Here is a 20,309-nt window from a genome sequence, read left to right on the forward strand (position 1 = left end):
TAATGTTACTCCTTAAAGGCTGTTGTTCTGTAATACTTTTGTGCATTGAGATTTATTTTATGTCATAATAATTTCTTAAGGCATTAGGGAACTGGTCTTTAGCATTATTTATCCATAATATTGAAAGGATTCATACAAGTTGATTTTTCAATAGTTCATTCCAAAGAGAGAATATGCAACTGTAAATAACATCCTTTCTATTGGTCTACGGTATTAAAATTTTCGCATGCTCCCCCCTCCTACCCCTGTACCATGTAGCCTACGGTTTTCTGAGAATCAGATCAAAACATTAGTTCTGGTTTTCTGAGAATCGGATTGAAACATCGGTTCTTGAAGTGAGACACAGACTACTAAAACTATTTATCAGCATAATTCTCCCATTGTGTGGATGTGTCTATGATGTAGTTTTGATCAATGAGCTTAGAATAAAGATATTCAGCACTTAAGATAGAAAAAATAAATAATGCTTCTGTCTCTGTCTCTCTGTCCCTCTTTGCTTCTCCATCTGCCTCGGTCTCTATATATCTTTCTTTCCATCTTTGTCTCATTCATCGATGAAGGAGCTTGTTGCCATTGGTCACTGAGGTCTTATCTACCTTTCTGGGGCCAGGGAAGGACCATCAGCCTGAAAGAAGCCAGAACTCAGTAAAGTGTTACTTTAATGATCCTCATGTAGACCACCATGACCCTTTATGAGAATTGTCCTAGAATAGAAGTACATGTTGTCAAAGAAGGCTTGGGTTGGATTACTTATTACTCACCCTTTAAGAATGTTAGTGCATGACTGCCAGTGTTCTTATAATGGACTTACATGATGGTCTTATAAAAGCACTGAAAGTCATTTAATATTTTCCCTGTCAAATAAAACCAATCCATTCAAAATTATTATTCTGCCATTTTTTGTTCTTGGACCAGTTAAATATTCTAAGTCTGTTACTTCACCTTCATATACATTCAATAAATACGTATCTATTTCCGTTTCAAATCCTTAAAAAAATAAATGCCTTAAGTAATTTCTGTTACAGAGTAGCCACTCAAATATGGTCTTGGCCTTTGTGTGTTTTTTTTCTTTCAGTATGTCATAAATCTTTATGACACTTAAATTTGACTGTAACCAGAGATCTTCTTAAGTGTTTCTTTTTTCTTTGTTTTCCTTGATATGCTAAAGGTTGATCCCAGAATACTATTTGTGATAAGCCAGTGCTCTATGACTGAGCTCTAGTTCTAGTACTTTGACAGTTACTATTACCAAGATACTGAATATTAAAACAAAGCAAGAAACAAGTCACATATATAGATCAGACTGACCCAGAACCTCTATAACTCTTGTCTCAAACGATGAGGAATCAACCTTATTTCTTACTTCAGCCACCTCATTTCTCCCTTCAACTCAAGACCAAACAGAGAATCCAGTATGTTTCTTATACCATCACACATTTCTTTGTCTTTCTTTTTTAATTTTAAATTACTTTTGCAATTAAAAATTGGCAAACAGAGGTATGCATCACATGAAACAATGCACTCAATTTATAATTGTTCCCATATTAACCATTTCCAAACTTTCTTTTGCCTGTGGCTCGTTGCCTCCCTCAGGCTGTGCTGGTAAATTTGTTATCTAAAACTACACCTCTGAGAAATCCAAGCACGCTGGCATGGATTTCTGGACTCTTGCTGTGGGATTACTGCCAGTCGTATATTTCTTTATTAAAAAAAATGTAGAAGTTCACTTGCTGCAAGTTTGATAACAGGAAGATAAGATGGCAAGATATTTTAAAACACAGATTTTATGAGCCATATGGAATTCAATTTAGAACATATATAAAGGAAATCGTCTCTCTGCTCTGAGTGCAGTCAGGACCATCTTGGCACTGGTAAGACCACTCTGTTGGCACAACAGAAATACCATGAGTGTGTGGAACAGAGAAGAAGTCAATGATGGAACTGTGGGGTTTGGCGTTATGGTCTCCACATCATTCTTCTCTTAGGAGACTTTATCTAGAAAGGTCTGTAAGCTTCAGATGGATGATTACTGGATAGGAAATGACTCTACAGTCTATTATTTTTTGTCCTGAATGAACACTGTCTCTTACTGATAAAGAGAAGTGCAATATTTGACTAGAGGCTACATTTGAGAAACTGGTTTTGGTGGTCTTTATTTGGTAAAATTAACCTGAATGGAAGATGACATTCCTGTGACTCTTGATATATATATATATATATACACAAACATCAGAACCAGTTCAACAAGCTAATTTAGATCAGAATATCACATCAGTTAGATTCTAAACCAATTATCAACGGATACATACTGATATGGGAAAAGGTCTCAATGCTTCCCATCTCTGTCTCTTTCCCATCCTTCTCATTCATGGATAAACAAGTCTGTTGCCATAGAATATCAGGGGGTGTTGTCCACCATGTTGGAATCAGGGATGAGAGCTATCAGCTGAGGAAGAAGCTGAGGCTCAAGAGCACTTGACCATAATGGTTTCCTTGTGCTTGTGGATTCATCTAACCAAATGGAGTTGCCCATGACCCTTCATCAATTACAGTATTCCTCTCTATTGTCTTCTTTCCATACCATTCAATTCATATAGATTCAAACCTTCCCATTTTCTTATTTTAATATGTTGGCAGTTCTAGAGTTTGAACTCAGGATTCTTGCTGCTAATTAGGCAATCCATCTTCTGCCATGACTCTCCCCCTTCAAATCTTCCATCCAAATCTATAACCTGTACATATTTTTCCCTCTTCCTTGTGGCTCAAAAATCACTTTCTGGGCTGGGGATATAGCCTAGTGGCAAGAGTGCATGCCTCGATACACGAGGCCCTAGGTTCGATTCCCCAGCACCACATATACAGAAAACGGCCAGAAGCGGCGCTGTGGCTCAAGTGGCAGAGTGCTAGCCTTGAGCGGGAAGCCAGGGACAGTGCTCAGGCCCTGAGTCCAAGGCCCAGGACTGGCAAAAAAAAAAAAAAATCACTTTCTAAACAGTTGCAATTTGGGGACTGATATTTGCCTGGTATGGTCTAAAATGGTCCAAAGATGCACCATACACACTTTTTGGAGGTCACTGTTAATTCAGGAAGGCAGGCCAGAAAATTAGCCCTGATAGATAAATGAAAGAAGCCTTGGGTCAAGGCATATGGAGAAATTGCAGCACAGGAAAAAATAATAAATGTATTCAGATTGGTGAGGATCGTGGACAGATAAGGTTCTTGGAAGACAGGATGACTGACATAAGCATGAATGAGACATGAAGAAGTGTGTGATTCAAGAGTGTGCAACTTGCACAGTTGCATAGGACTTATGTATACACTGTATTTGCTAGAATATGATGATATTGCCAACTGAAATTCATATTAATATTTATACAAGGGACTCTGTATTTTCATTTTTTTTATTTAAGCTCTAAATTTATTTTCTATTCCAGGAGTAAAACACAGTGGAAAAGCACAAAGTCATAAAAGTTTGTGGTAAATTGGGAATGGGCAGTGGATCCAACATGATAATTGCTAAATGTAGGATTGAGGCTGATGATAAGGCTGGCTAATGAGAAGAGAATGTAATGCACAGATTGGCTCTACTCACAGAGTGAGATAATTATTGGCACTAATCTTTAAGGAAAATTAATACTTTGAAAGCTAGCCGAGTAACTAAATTCTACAAAAGAGATGAAGAAAGTTTATCCAGATAGAAAAAAACAGGAAGCAGAGAGGGGAAATGGAGGTTGAAATAATCTTGAGAATCAGCTAAGGTCATGACAGAGAAACACCCTTTGAGTTTTGCATTATGAAGAATATTAAACAAGACTAAAAATAGTACGCTCTAGTCTGCACGAAAGAAGCCAGAGTTCTGAGGACTGATAAATAAGACAGAGTAAGGAAACAGTGATGATCAATATAAATTTTCATGAATCTATTAAAGGAAGGAGAAAGAAAGACACAAAATAAAGGAGAATCTCTTGCTTGTTTGGGTTGTAAAATGAGGCTAAGATGTTGGGTCACATCTATATGCTGATAAAAAGAAGTGGCTAGATGAGGTGATACAGCCTGAAAAAGAAATAGAAGCTATATATTGTTGGAACAAAATTCTAACAAGACAAGGGAATGTTTCCCGGTCCTATTGTTGTTGTTTTTTTCATTTCCCCTGATAACAGCCAATTATAAGTCCTGATTGTTTTGTATGATGCTTCTATCAGCATCTCTCCAACGTTAAGTTCAAAAACTGTGTTCTTCCTTCAGTTATGTCATTCAGCATCATGTGCCTGATTATTTCTGTGGTCTTTTGAATATTCTGACATCTTCAGTCTCTTTAAATACCTGCTCTCATAAACAACGACTTCTTTCATCTCAACATAGGAATTTTTATCTATACTTCTAGACTGTTCCATAGAGTCTTCCTCCAGGACGTCAGATTTTATTTTACTGTACATGTCACTCATGTCTCATAATTAAACCTCTTGAATGACCTTTTATGTTTGTGTTTCTCTCATGCTCATGAATCTATTCTGTGAAAGAAACAAAAAGCAATCTAGCAAGTTCTCTTGCTCACAAACCTTATTGCGCTTTATATCATACAGCCTGCCATCTTTATCTTAATTATACAGTCCCCAGACTGTCATGATGTACCCCTGGAGAAATCAGCAAACTCACGGGGCATTACAAGGCATTTTAAACTCTTGAGCAAAAGGCAGAGACCCTTGACATCTGCCAAACACCACCGAAACACCAGCTTGACATAATGGATGTGTTCAATATTAGGGCACATGAGTCTCCTTTTAGAAACACATTTTTGTCAAGCGGGGGTTTTGTGTTGCTGGTTGTGAGAGAGCCGTATCTTATGAAAACCAATATGGATGAAGAAATGAGGATCAGGATATTGTGATGTGCCCAACAAGCATATTACTTAGTAATTAGGGTTACTTAGCCTCGGTACAAAGGATTATTGTTCTCTCAGTCTATGTGCATTATCTCAATCAAGCAGCCACTAAGTGGCCTTAACATAAACACTTAGTTAAGGTTTTAAAATATAACAAAATAATAACTGCAAGCTGTTGAGTATTTATTTTGGAGCACTATGGAAATATTGTTGCAGTAATTATTATGTGTGCCAAGAAAAGTTGAGGAGCTCTCTTTACCATAGAAGAGGAGGGACTTGGACAGAAGGCCAATGGAAGATCTCTGGTCCACTATCTCCATTCTGTCCATAGATAAGCATACCTTTTCCCTTCCAAATAGAGTCCTTGTGACATACATAGAGGGTGACCCCAGAATTAAATGAACTTAGAACAGGCAGGACTCGGAAATTGTGGCAGACAAGCCACAGGACTACCTGTAATTTGTGTACCTTTAAGAATTACCAAAAGGAGAAGGTAGTCTCTCCATTGGGAAAGAGACCAGTCACAAAAGTGATAGAGACTAAAATAGTGAAATCCAAGGGTCTGGACAGAGTGTGCTGCTTCAGTACAGCTGTACTTTGAACCTGAGTGTAAACACGGTCATGACATCTAATCTTATGTTTTTTATTTCAAAACAGTGCTGCAACACACTCTCATAATGTGAAAGATACTTCCCAAGTTATTGCTATCTGAGCCCTTACCTGGCTTCCACTAACATTCTATGACAGAATGAAGCCAGAGATATAAGCAAGCGCAGTATTTCCTCTGTGTTGCTTGGCCCGAGACGATTCTGTGCTGTAAAATTAAAATTCGAATTATTATGCACATTTCCCAATGGCCTAACCCCTGAAAATGGCAATAAGATTTAAGAAAAAAATCTTTCAGCTAAGCGTTCTCTCATAAATTTATCAAACTTTTATGATCCTCTATCATTTTAATGCTTTATTTTAAAGATCGTCTTAAGGATGCTAGAAAAACATCTATTGGTCAGCTAAGCATTCTCTCATAACTTTATCAAACTTTTGTGATTCTCTCTCATTTTAATGCTTTATTTTAAAGATCGTCTTAAAGATGCTAGGAAAAACCATCTGTTTTTAGGTTGTGTAGTGTTATTCTTGTCATCTCACCTTTTTTTTTTTCTATATTACTCATTATTGCTCCTCACTAATTTCTGGTAATTTCTGCATTCATAAGGGGAGATTTTTATCTTTTAAAAAATCATTGTCTCTGGTAAAAATGTGTTATCTCTTGTACTATTGGAGCCAGACATCTATTGACGCCAAATCACTAATGATTAATGACCACTAGAGCTGAAGAATGTTGTTTATTTAAATCTAATGTGTTTGTGTAATTCAGATGGTGTGTCCTGGGGGAGAGAAAGCAGAATTTGTTTGAACATTTATGAAGACATAAATAAATGTATGTGTTCCTGAGAGTTTCTATTTATGTAGACTGTTATAGATATATTTGAGATCCATCTTGCCATGAGACTATTCTGTGATCTATCTTTTTTCCATAGGCAGCTGCTGGTATTTGTTCTCATATCAGTGAGGACAGTGCTTAGTGATTCAAGGTTGTTTAAGTATTGCCAGGTCAGAATATTACATGCATATAACTTAAGTTGCATGGAGGGAACACATTTTCCAAAAGGCAATAAAATGAATTTGTAGCTTATTGTGTGACAGCATAGACATTTATAATTTTTCTTTCTCCTCCCACTCAAGATGAAAATCTGCTTTCAAGATTTTAAAATAAAGAAATCCCTAAGGCTCTGTTGACAATTGTCAGATTGGTTTTGCCCCGGGCAAACAACCACTCTTCATATTATGGTACCACAGATCAGTCAGATTTTCTACTCTATTGATTTATTGATTTAATTTTTCCCTTTCTAAACAGACTGCCTGAAATTGAATTTTACTGATAATTTAAGTGGGATACAGGTTTGAGGGGTCACTTACAAAAGATAGTAGCTTTTCCATCGAAACGACATTTATGATCATTTACAATTCTAACGATGCTGTTTTCTATTTCAGAAGCATTGGTTGAGTATCTGTATTGTGTGAAACACCAAAATTGTGAAATTAGGAAATAAAGAGATCTTAAATCTTATTTTCAAAGGATATTAAAAATTCACTGACAACTATGCAAAAGTGCATCTATGGTGGTGTAATATATTGAGGGACAGCAGGGAAATGTGAGTGACAAAACCCTTGTTTGCAAAGTTTCAGGCACAACTTATGTGTGTGTAATATATATAGACATTTATATATGCTATATGTACTATATTTATATATATAACAAGATAAAATGTAAATATTATACTTCTGTCTTCCCAATACACTTAGAAGGAATAACTTCAGTTGCGTAACAAAAAATGTTTGTGTGTTTTCTTCCAGACCTTTTGCTATGAACTTAAATTATGCATAACTGTAATTAAAGGCATCATATCATTGCATTTTAAAACATATTATTATGGCTGAAGTGTTTGCACTTGCTGATTTTTTTCAGAGTCATGATTTTGAATAAGAGCAGAATTTTTTGACAGAAAATTTGTCTAATTTTCCTCCATTATTATCCACTTTGTATTATTTTACTCTTTTACATTGTCTGTTTTAAAAGGACTTAGTTTATGTTTTATTTTCCTCAAATCTGTTAAAGAATTAAAGGGTTTCAATAAAACTGATATGTGTTATTCATTGACAAGATCGAGATTTCTAAGCTCTAGTTCAATATTGTTAGCCGGGCTTTAGGCTCCTGTTTGTCTGAATAAACAAAAGGAGGATAGGGAACAGAAAGCTGGCGGAGCATGGGTCAGAACCCTCAAAGAAAGCATATATACCAGGATGAGAATCCTGCTAATTAGTGTGTGTGACTCATATATTATTGCAAAAACACTGCCAAGAGTGAGCACTGATAGATTGAGTCGATAATTAAAAGTCTATGCAACAAAATAAGTTCAAGATATATTTGTTAATAAATGTTTAAGAGGGAAATAAAGGAATATACATACATTTGTTAAGTTTATTTCATGGGTCCTTGCTCAAAATTTACATCTGATATCTCTGAAGCTCCTAGAACAATTGTACTATTGTATTGATATGTGTGTGTGTGTCTATATATGTATATCCTTAAATAAAATCATTTTATTCACAGACTTCATAGGCCTAAAGACTATGTCTTTGGTTATGCTTTTTCAAATTAAATGGTTCCAAAGACAGTGGTATATATGACATCACAGACTTCCTGTCAGACTCATATTAATCCACCATCATCTCCTCTACCAAGATTTCTACTCCACAATTGTCCCTTCTTATCAGCAGAGCTATGATGAAGGAATTCTATAAAATCATTTACTGGTATCTACATAAACTATTTCCAGGTAATTGATTTCTTTCTCCTAAGTCATTCACTTTATCCCATCACCACAGTATTCTTATTAACTGCGAGTTTGATCATGGTACTGCTCACAGCAAACAAAAAGCAGAAATACAGAAATGGCCCCAAAGAGCTGCCATAAACAATCTCAGCTTCCTTGTCCCAGAATGCCTCATGCTCAGGGTCATACCTGCAAACGACTGTTCAAATTTCAGGTCAGTATCCAGAGTCAGATTGCTGCTGAAACCAGGAGCCAAACACAGTGATTTCTGTTGTCTAACCCTAACTTTGAATGTCACTCAAAAGAAATTATAATGCCAATGGCAAGGAAATCTGGAAAACACAATACGTAGAGAATTTAGGAGTGGGGAAGATTATCTTAATTCACAGACTCTATGATTTGATATCATTACTTATGAGAAATATCTCCTAAAATAAGCCAAATGCAATTTCTCTTCCATAAAATGGGATTAATAATAGTCCTTAATAGGGACACTTGAAGAGTCAATGAAATAGATATAAGACATCAAACACATTCCTGATTTTGATTTTAAAAATCAACATTTGTTATTATTACTAATATAATGAGTATTTTTCATATTCTTCCAAATATGTCACAAAAAGAGAAGATCAACTTGTGTAGCAGAAAAATAAAACTTCACTGTTGGTATTTTGATCAGTCTACATTATATCTCCAGGAATAAAGTAATTTCTTATTTTACATAATCAGAACAAAGGCAGGAAGTGTGAACTCAGAATGGTAATCATAAGGAAGGTATTTAATACACTGGAATTTTAGACTTAGACAAGTATAAGAGCACTGTACTAGTTTTAGCTGTTTAAACTATGTGGATACTTAGCTTTAATTATTATTATTATGAGGCCTTCTTATGTTTTATAATGAGCTGCTGATATGATTACAATACTAGTAATTGGGCCAAAACATCTCCTTGTTACTATTATATCTATTCACAAATTAATACTTAAAATTAATTTAAGTATCTTAATACCTCTGGAAAATGAACATTGCAATAAAAATGGGTTTGCTTTTACATTATGGAACATGCAGATATAACTGAGCTCTTAATTTACTCATTGTGAGCTAAAAATATATTTTTCACTAGAAAGCAAATTTTTTAATTTGCTTTAAGGAAATGCCCTTCTCTTCCTATTCCTCTTGCCTTCCTTGGAACAATCTTGTGGTTTTAGCCATAAAATTAAATCCTGTGACACCAGCTATTATTCTGCCATTGAGTTGTGGGAGTAAAGAGAAAGAAATTCAATACTTTTTCATGTTTCTAGTGACAAATTTTGCTTTTAATTGCTCTGACCTTTTCTGACTGCTATTTAAATCATATGCTGTGCTTTATATAAATTTAATGTAAATTTAACAGAGTTATCACTTTTCAAAATAATCTTCCTAATGAGTCGAGTATGCATTCTATGAATCTGTGTAGAAAGAGGAAGTCTTTATCATCCATTTAGAAAGGAAATTCATTAAACAATGTAGCTTTTTGAAGTGTAGTTGTTTCTTGGAAGGAAGCCCAATGTCCGCATGCTTTCTAAAGTCAATGAAATCCTAAAACACATAATTTTTAGGCGATGATGGAACATCCTAAGTCAATAGATGGATGGGTGGGTGGGTGGGTGGGTGGATGGATGGATGGATGGATGGATGGATGGATGGATGATAGATAGATAGATAGATAGATAGATAGATAGATAGATAGATAGATAGATAGATAGATAGATAGATCAATCTCCAAACTCAAGTATCTTACTTTGTTAGGTATTGATAATAGCTATAGGTTTCTTTAAGTGGACTTCATTTTTGAATTCTAGAAATTATACACCACCAGCGAGGAGTGTGCGTGTGTGTGTGTGTGTATGTGTGTGTGTGTGTGTGTGTTTGAGTATGTTTGTGCCAGTCCTGGGGCTTGAACTCAGGGCCTGACCCTTTCCCTGAGCCTTTTTGCTCAAGTCTAATGCTGTAACACTTGAGCCGTAGTTTCACTTTCACTTTGGGTGGTTAATTGTAGATAGGACTCTCATGGACTTTCCTGCAAGGGTTGGCTTCAAACCCTGACCCTCAGATTTCAGCTCCTAAGTAGCTAGGGTTGCAGGCACAAGATACCGGTGCTTATCCCCCGGGAGAAATTTTCCAGCAAGGAATTTGAAGTTGATCACCAGTATTCTCCATCTCTTGTCCATGTATTAGAGAAAATCCCATGGCGGAAATGAATGCTATAAGAAAGCATACTGACACATCTGCAATCAAACAGATGTAGGAAATTATAGCAGAAATGTGGTTATTCGTTTTCTTTAAGTGTACTTCTGAAAAAGAAAATAACTTATTAGAATGTTTTAACTTAATAACCATCAAAGTTTAAATAAATCTTTATATCAACTAACATATTTTCTTGGAAATTAAACACTACCATTTGTTTGTTCTCAGTAAACAAAAGAAAACTTTTATGTCTCTTCTGCATAACTGTTTTGCAGAGAAAAATAGTCTCTAAGAGCCTCTTTGTAATGAAGCACCATTTTATTCAGTTCTTTTCTTTCTAGCATCTTTTTCTCTCTTGTTAGACTTAAGATCCATTTATTTTGCTAGCTCCGTCTGAAACCCAATATTGTTTCTAAACTATCTTCTTTTGGAATAAACGTCTCTAACTGCACACTGATGAATTATTTTGCTTCATTTTGCCGCATGTGCTCAGAAATCAAATGCAGTTCTCAGATCTCCTTTTGCTTCTGCCTAAGGGAATAATGACTGCACTACAGAGAGAAAGGATCTTAATCTTGCTGGATTTATTCTTCACAATGCTACAGTAGCATATATTTACTGTATTTATTAGAATTACAATCCACAGATAATTCTTGAGTTTTCCTCAATGTAGATTTTCCATGTCACTCAACACTGGAATATTAGTAAAAAAAAAAATCAATTTATGCACTCTAGAAAATTGGGAAATGTGGTTTTTTTATAAAGGAAGCAAAGTTGTACTCAATAGGTCTTGGTTCCAATGATTTCCTTTGGATAAATTTGGAATGCAAGGTTTCTAGCTTTTTAATAAAAATAAGTGTGCTTTCTTAGTGCTTAAGCACTACTCAAGTAAAAAGGTTTACAGTGTAAAGACAAGTAGAAAACTTGAGGCACGGTGTGGATATTCCCATGTATATATAAAGTCAGTGACTTGCTTGGAAACTTTATTGATGTTTTCTGGTCTTACCAGATTTTATTATCTAGGGTTGAAGTTATCCTTCATATACCTCTTACTTGGCTGAGACTGATTTATAGGGATGAAATATTCCCAGCTAGTTTGTAGCCTTTTATTAATTAATACAGGTCCTAAATCTCAACAGATATTCATGAATCAGATGAAATTTAAATTTCTTTTAAGTTATGTTTAATGAAATGATGGTGAAGACATCTCACATACTAAAATTTGGGAGGGGGCTGCAAAGCATGTTATAGGAAATATATGTCTGAACTTATGAGCTTATGAACTTAGGAGCATCAGACTTGAAAAGCCTGTGTTCAGATGTCACAACGTCTTCCCTTAAACTTGCATTGGCGTGAAGCCTTGGTGTCTGCATGGGGATGTGGTCATAAAGTTTCTTTCAATTTTATGCATTTTTTGAGGAAAACCACAGTGCTACCAGCCCTTCAGTCAGGTACGTACCTGAGCCTCAGACGCTAAGCAGGCTCAGCAAATAGATGTGGGAGAATAAAGCATGAAGTTGCTAAAAGCACCATGACAAACAGGTGCCATCTTCCTAAACCAGAGTAGCCAGAGCATGGCCTGTACACATAAGACAGCATTCATTATTCATGCCACCGAAAATGCAAACTCAAAATACATGTGACCCCCTGAGCCACACATCTCAATGGAAACTAAGAGTTATTGTTCAATGAACACAGAATACAAGTGGCAAAGGTAACAGCAACACAATCTGAAACAAAACTTTCTTGGGAATATCAAATGGTTTTGGAACACACGTGCTTTTGGAAGGGATAAAATAATTAGAAGCATGGAGTCGGTAAGGAAGTGGAGTCTCAGAAGGTAGAAATAAGACTGTGTAATACTTCACTGTGGTATTTTATAAGATCACTATAGCATTTCATAGTAGTGCTCTAGAGTATTATAGTAGCATTGTATAGTATTTTCTAGTCCTCTCTCTAACAAAGCTGTTACCTAGTAGAAATATTATGTAGATAATATTATCACAGCGACAGTTCAACACCAACCCTAATCCATCAGTCAAAAACTTTGTGCAAGCCAGAAGACAGAATGGCTGAAACGGTGACTCGTGCACACGTAAAATTTGTCTTTTCCTCTCTCATCATTTTCAACGTTAAAATTCCAAAGACTATCTCATAGAGTTACCTAAAGGGCTGTCCAGAGTTTTGTTTTGTGTTTTAACTTTAATTTTATTGTAAAAAGTGTTGTACAGAGCAGTTACAGTTACATAAGTAAGGCAATGAATATATTTCTTGTCAAACACTATAACCACCGTTCTCATTTTTCTCTCACTTCCCCCCTCTCCAGTTCCCCCAACTTGTAAAGTTCATTTCCAACATAGTGTCTTGTGAATATCACTGTTGCATTGGTTCACTCTTTTATGAGGAGTAATTTTGATTCTGAACTACTGTTGTATTACAGGTTGGTCTCAAAACCATTTCTTTAAACAATTGTGTTCATTAAATGACCCAATCACTTTATCAAAAGTCAAATTATTTTAATTACTTATTCTATTTTACTTATATAATATAACTTTTTATTAAAATGTGTCAAACTATGAATTGTACATGGTAGTAAAGTATATGGTCGACAATATTCTTTTCATTTAATTTTGAGAAATAACTAAGTTCCATGGTAACTCCTAAGTGTTTCTTTCCTTCTGGAATTGTGGGATTGTTTGTTATTGCTGCTGTTTTCTGTTGGTCCTGGGCTTAAACCTGGGCTTGGGTGATGTCCCTGAGCTTTTTTGCTCAAGGCTAGAACATTATCACTTTCAGCCACAGTGCCACTTCTGGTTTTCTGGAGCTTGACTGGAGATAAGTGTCTCATTGATTTTCCTTCCCCAGGCTGGCTTTGAACTGTGATCCTCATAGCTCAGCCTTCTGAATTGCTATAGGCATGAACCTGCACTGCCTAGCTGAACTATAAGTTTTATTATGTAGTGTTTAATTTTATGTAATCTACCGGTTGTTCTTTCTGACTTGAATTCTCTTAAGCTTTCTTATTTGTAAATGGAAGTGGAAGTATTTATATCAGAGAATGTTGTGGGACTTGAAGAAAAATGATGACTGTATATGTTAAAAAAAATCTTGATCCCTCTTTTTAGTTATGAGATGGTGCAGTAAGAGTCTGTGAAGTGAACTAATTCTACAATAGCCTGGTCTGAAAATAAAAAGTAAAATATAGCTACTTAATGCCAACTAGTACCAATAGAGGAGTTATCATTCTACCAGTAACTATTTCAAATGATTTTCATGACGCAACCTGCTTGACTTTCCAAGGATCTCCATGGAATGAAAAGTAATACTGTCTCCCTTCCCAGAGCAGACTGATGGCTACCATACAGACAAAATACATTCCTAAAGTCACAGAGCACAGCATCACAAGACAGACCCAAATCACAAATGTGGAAGTGTGAGCAGAGCCCGGTCCTTTCTATCACAATGCCATCATGTGCCACGAGTGAAGAAAAACAAAATAAGCTGTTTCAAAATGCTGAAAAGGGGTTGACTGTCAGAGCCTGTGTTTAGTTCCCGGTAGATTACCTACCACTCCATTAAGAGTCCTTTTAGGTGGAACCAAAGGAACATTGCTACGCAGTTGTTATGATGCCGTAGAGTCTGAAAGATCAAAGCATTTCAGAAATTCTGGAATCCCAGAGATGCATAATCCCCTCTGAGAGCAACGGTCAGAGCTGCCCAGAAAATTCAAGACGTCCTGCTGTGAAAAAATGAGAGATGATTACTTTGGACACAGGGGACATGCCTTTAGCTCAAAGCCCAGGATTCCTGTGCAGTATATATAAAGGATAGATTAAACCTCCAACTAGGGCTCTATCCAAGCCAAGCCCTGCTTTCACCCGCAGCTTTTCCACTTAGACAAGATGAAGAGCTAAGTGACTACAGCTGGAAGCCAGACCATTTGTTCTAGAGGGTGCAGATATTTCAAAGCTAGTACTCCTAAGGCAATAGAGGCACATTCCATTTTATTCATTCTAGTAGATACAATAATGGGTTTTCCAAAGTGACATTTACTTCCTTGGAATATGCACAAAACGTGTCCCAGTCTAAGGCAGTGTCTGCATTCATGAGACAGAATACTGAAATGCAGTAATTATCTGCAGGATCAAGATTCAATAATATGCACATATAGGGTTATTTTGAGCTCCTGTCCTTTAATAATCTGTTTGGTTGCTTTACTTCTGGATTTCCCATCTATCTAGAAAGAGCTTTAAGAACTCGTTTGCTCATTTGATTTGCACATGAGTGTGTAATGAGAGATGCACCCCACATGGTGCTTTTTGCACTGTGTAGGCATCTGTGTTGTGGCTGTGGCTACAAGGGCTGTAACTCATTAGCCACAAGGCACCTGCCTGCAATGAGACTGGTCAGACCCACATGGCGTGCTATGGCTGGAACTGCCATCCGTGTCATTTCCTCGTGTGGTTCTGAACACATGGTTATCACCGAGGCTGATGCTGAAATCTCAGAGACATCCTCTACTTACCCTGAGCTGCTCTCTCCTCCCAGAGTCTGGGCTCTGCCAGACTGCTTTATACTGGGAGAGATTCCAAGTCATTCATCTCCCATTGGAGGTGGGGCAGGACCAGTGTGGGGGTCACATAACTCTCCTGTCACCCCAAGCTCTGGGTGCGTACAGTCACTCTGCACGCTGAGTCAGGAAATGTCTCCGTGAGGGAACCCTACCTTCAGATCCTGCCTACAGCAGGTTAGGAGTCAGGCACTGCTAAAATCTGGGATGCATTTGTGGCGCTGAATTCTGCTTCCTTACCAAACAGTGACTGTAACATTGACAAATAACTGTAGTCCTCTAGGGTCGTCTTTTTCTACAAAGAAAACAAAAGCAACGCTTCATTTATAATATAGTTTTGATCATTTAACTCAGCATAATAATACTTAGCCATTTATAAACTTCAGGTTTAATGTATATGCTACCCACCTACACACACACACACACACACACACACACACACACACACACACACACACTTTCTTCCTGATATATACCCAACTATAGAAGCAGGGGCTGATGTTACTATTGAGTGAAAAAATTTTAAGTTAAAAAGTTGAATGGTGAGAATCAAGCATTACTATGCAAAAGCCTTTCTCCAATGTTGACATGTGAAAAATCTGAGTATGGGTTTTAACGCTAAATTTATAAAGATCTAGACAAGTGATTATTCTGCAGTGTAGGTTTCATTCATGTCCAATTAAGTCGTATCTGACCATGTTTAATTATTAATTCTCTAAAAAAAAAACATTATAAGTAGACCTGAGAAATGAGCAGTTGTCATTGTCCCTGCATTCGCTCGGGAAGAAAGAGATAGGGATTCATTCATTCATCCATCCATTAAATCATGTATCCACTTTATACAATAGTAGGCCTCATCTCCTAAGAGACCGTGACTACATATAAAATAACCCAGCTTACATACACTAATCAAATGGTGGGGAAAAGCCCCAGAGGGGAGCTCATTTTTAGACCTGTGGTAGAGGTGGCTGCTGCCCTTATGTTAGTAGGTTTGCAGAGACAGAGCCTCAGAGTTCATTTATGCCTCACACGTTTTCTCCACACATAGTTCAATAGGGGAAATCTCAATGTATCTGACAACCTTTAAAAATTGGAAATATTCTCAGAAGTCAACAAAATGAGCCATTCAACAAGAAGCATGAAAAGAAAACAGGCCGCCCCGCTTTGGAATAAAACAAAGCGGCTTGAAAACCAGATGACCCATGGGAAAAGTAAGGAGCTCAAAACGTGTGCAAGAAGCTGAGTTCAGTGGTTGAGCCTTGTGCATTTGCCTACCAGAACGTACGGTAGTTACACAGCTGTGTTTCACAAATCGTACAGTTACTCCAAAATTCCCTCTAATTCTTCTTTACCGTCCTTAAATGATGGCGCCCATTGCCGTGGTGTCATATAGCTGCTGACTCTCAGTCACCAGGTAAGCATTCCAGGTAGTAAGATGAAGAATGTGGGAGAAGGCTAAGCCATCCCCCTCTACACAGTTATTCCGTAACCCCTTAGAATTCTTTCCTGAGCTTTATCGGTCAGAACCTAATCACGGGCCTCGTCAGAATGGGCAGGAAGGGAGGTTTTCAGTTTTCTGGTATGGCATTCTAATCCACAATATTTCCAGTCACTATAACTAAATGTAAGAAAGCTAGGCACCTGTGGCTCACCTATCTAATCCTATCCACTCAGGAGTCTGAGATCTGCAGATCCTCACTGAGTCAGAGTCATCTCGCGGAAGGAAAGTCTGTGAGACTCATGTCCAAATAAGCAGCAAAAACCCATAGGTGGAGTTGTCAGCCTTGAATTAAACAAAGCTTAGGAACAGTGCCCAAGCTATGAGTTGAAGTCCCAGTACCAGCCCCCAAATAAAAATGAAGTAAACAAAAATGTATAAGTGAACAATAAGCCTAAGATCTCAGCGACCCTAAGTCCGTTAAACCATGCATCTGTCCATATAAGTGACTTGCGGTATAGAATGTGAAATCCAGTTTTGTCAATCATCCTCAACCTTACATGGTTTACCCTTCCTTCTTTCTTACCTCCCCATTTCAACCTGTGAGAAAAACAGGAACAACTAAACTTGCCCTTAGTAATACCATCCCTCTAGCTTCTGCTCACTGAAGTCTAGCCTAGCGCCTGACACTCTCCGAGCTCACCTCCGACAAGGACCCATCGGTCGGCCCTGCTAGGTGATGTCCAAGATGAAATTTCTACACTGCCCCCCTCTCCCTACCTTCACATAAGCATGGAATTCCTGAGAATACCCCAAAGACAAAAAAAAAAGAGAGATCACTCTCAATATAAAGGTGAACCGTTTTATTTTTGTTAATGTTTTCTTCCAGTAACAGAGGGAAATTTGTAGCTACTGGGGGATGTTTAAATGAGAGCCGTAAGAACTTCAGTGAGGAGAAGCGAAAGTCAGCATGGAACTGACATCCTCAGTCCGTTCTGACCCCGGATTCGTGTTTCATTTCTCCCAGTGGTAGGCATGTGGTTGCTATGGTGTCAGATGCTAGAACTCTAATAGCTTGGGGGTTAATACATTTCTTTAAGCAAAAAGGTAAAACAAAAGGCCATGTACAGATACTTACCTTGGACAACTCATGTTAAATATATTGTAGAAGGTTTTAGTTAAGTGGATTTTTGGAAAAAATAATATCGATTGTAAATATATACCCAAGGGAAAATATAATCGGTATAATCTTTTCAAATGGCTTTTGGAACATTTCTATCTATAACCAGATACTAATTCAATATTTGTTTAGTGTCTACTGGGATGCATTTATTGGTGGTGGAAACTGAGACATGCCAATGGATATCTATAATCTGAGATTATTTGGGAATGGAGCAGGAGGACTGATGACCCCTGTCTGCTTCAGAGAGACCCTGGGAAATCCAGTATATCAAGCATGATGTAGCTCTGATAACTATAGCTCATGATCACTAGACGAGAACTACCACTAGCTTTCAAGAATACTGAATATTGATGTTCCTGGGTATGTTTTTCACACATAATATCTGCTCATTGCGGATAGTCTTGAAAATATGGTGTGACTCAAAATGTTATGCTTTGCATTGCATTTGTTGGTGGTGGTGGTCATGGGTCTTGAACTCCTGGCCGGGGTGCTGCCCCTGAATTTCTTTGCTAGTTAGTGCTCTAGCACTTTAAGCCACAGCACCACTTCCAGTTTTCTGGTGGTTAATTGGAGATAAGAGTCTCGTGGTCTCAGCCTCTTAAGTAGCTAGGATTACAAGCATGAGCCACCAGCACCCAGCTGATTTACAACATTTTAACCTATCAACAGAAATGGTCATTTTAATTCAAATTAATTTGTATTTAATTGATATCATTTTTCCTGTAGATGTATTCATTTGCTTCTCAGACAGTCACAGGTATATCTGTATAGTTTCAATTAATTACAAGAACACTGCATTTTATTCGTGAATATTATTTGTGGACAAAATAGTAAGCTTATTTCCCTTTCCCTTTCCTTGTTAATGTTCTTGTGGTTGTAAACAACTCTTAACAACTACTGTAACATTTTTGTCTACTATTGAAGGAAACTTTTCAGTGGTCATTCCTTCTTTATTATTCATTTTTCTCCTTAGTCAACACAAAATTGGTAGATTGTAAACACTTCTATGTGTTTAGTACTAATTTCCAGCTGATAAGACCCTGCAGATATTAAGGTTGACATTCAATGTTTATGAGAAATCTTAATTTTTTGAGACATAAGTTATAAACATTTATTGCTTTCATCATCAAAATTTGCTTTAAAAAGGGAGTCCTTTCAAAATATACAAGGAGCTTAAAAAACTAACCCTTCTCAAAGCTAATAAAGCAACCACTAAATGGGCAAAGGAGCTAAGGAGAGACTTCTCAGAAGAAGAGGTAAGAATGGCAAAGAAACATATAAGTAAAAGCTCATCATCACTGGCTACAAAGGAACTGCAAATGTAAACAACATTGAGATTCCACCTCATCCCAATTAGAACAGCCAACATCATGAATTCAAACTAATGTTGGCAGCAATGAGGGGGAAAAGGAAGCTTACTGCATTGTTGGTAGGAATATAAACTAATTCGACCACTCTGGACAGCAATCTGGAAGTTCCTCAAAAAACTAAACAGAGCTGGGCTCTGGTGGCTCATGTCTGTAATCTTATCTACTCAGGAGGCTAATATCTGAGGATCAAGGTTCAAAGCCAGCTCAGGCAGGAAATTCCATGAGATTCTTCTTTCCTATTAACCACCAGAAACTGGGAAGTGGCACTATGACACAATGAAAAAGCCCAGGGACAGTGTGCCCAGGCCCTGAGTTCAAGCCCCATGAGTGAAAGAAAAGAAAATCTTCCTTACAACCCAACCATACCACCCCCAGGCATCTACTGAAGTGAACCATACAAGCCTCTAAGACAATACTAATTCAACAAATTCCCTCTTTTCTAGCAAAAGATCAAATAACGTGTGATTGAAACTCATCAGTGAATCCTCTCCCATTATGTTGGTTGTACATACATGCAGTGCTAGAAGGTGAAGTCATAGGGAAGATAATTAATTGAGAAAATATATTTAAAATTGAAAGTGCTGATCAAGCCTTCCTAAGTCCTCCACGGAAAAGGAGCACTTTTCCTTCCTACCACTGCAGAAAGGCCAGGAACTGGAAGTCAGCACAAGGGCCTGGCTGCTATCAAACTCGTTGTCCCTGAACCATGCTTTCTACATGACTCCTGAACTCTTTCTCCAACATCACAAACCTAAATTCACCCAGAAATACAACAGGGATTTGGGGAGTTGTATCATGAGTCTGAAGGAGACTATGAAAGTGTCTGTATTCCAGAAAACCTTATTTTCCTTACCAATGCTAGCATGTCATTTTCAAACAAGGTAAACAATGTGTTTCACTATGTGCCTCTGTCCATTCGGCTAATAGCTTGTAATTCTGGACAGGCATTCCGCCCCCACCCTTGGGACCCACCTAGGTTCTCTTTAACTGGCACTTTGTGTTTCGTGAATGCCACTGACTAATTCCACCAGCATGAATCTGCCATAAAATGATCAAATTTGTTATTTTACAATGAAATACCGCATCATACGGCTAAAACAAGGGGTTTGACAAAAGATCGCTACTCCATGTACTATTTGGCTCACTGATGAAATACAAAACCTAGACATAAGATTGACTAACAAAAGATAATGAAACAAAACAGCGAACAAAGGAAGTAGCAGCATGTACAGGTTTATGAACTTC

The sequence above is a fragment of the Perognathus longimembris genome, chromosome 18 (genome assembly GCF_023159225.1).
Source record: "Perognathus longimembris pacificus isolate PPM17 chromosome 18, ASM2315922v1, whole genome shotgun sequence".
In the NCBI taxonomy this organism is placed as follows: Eukaryota; Metazoa; Chordata; class Mammalia; order Rodentia; family Heteromyidae; genus Perognathus; species Perognathus longimembris.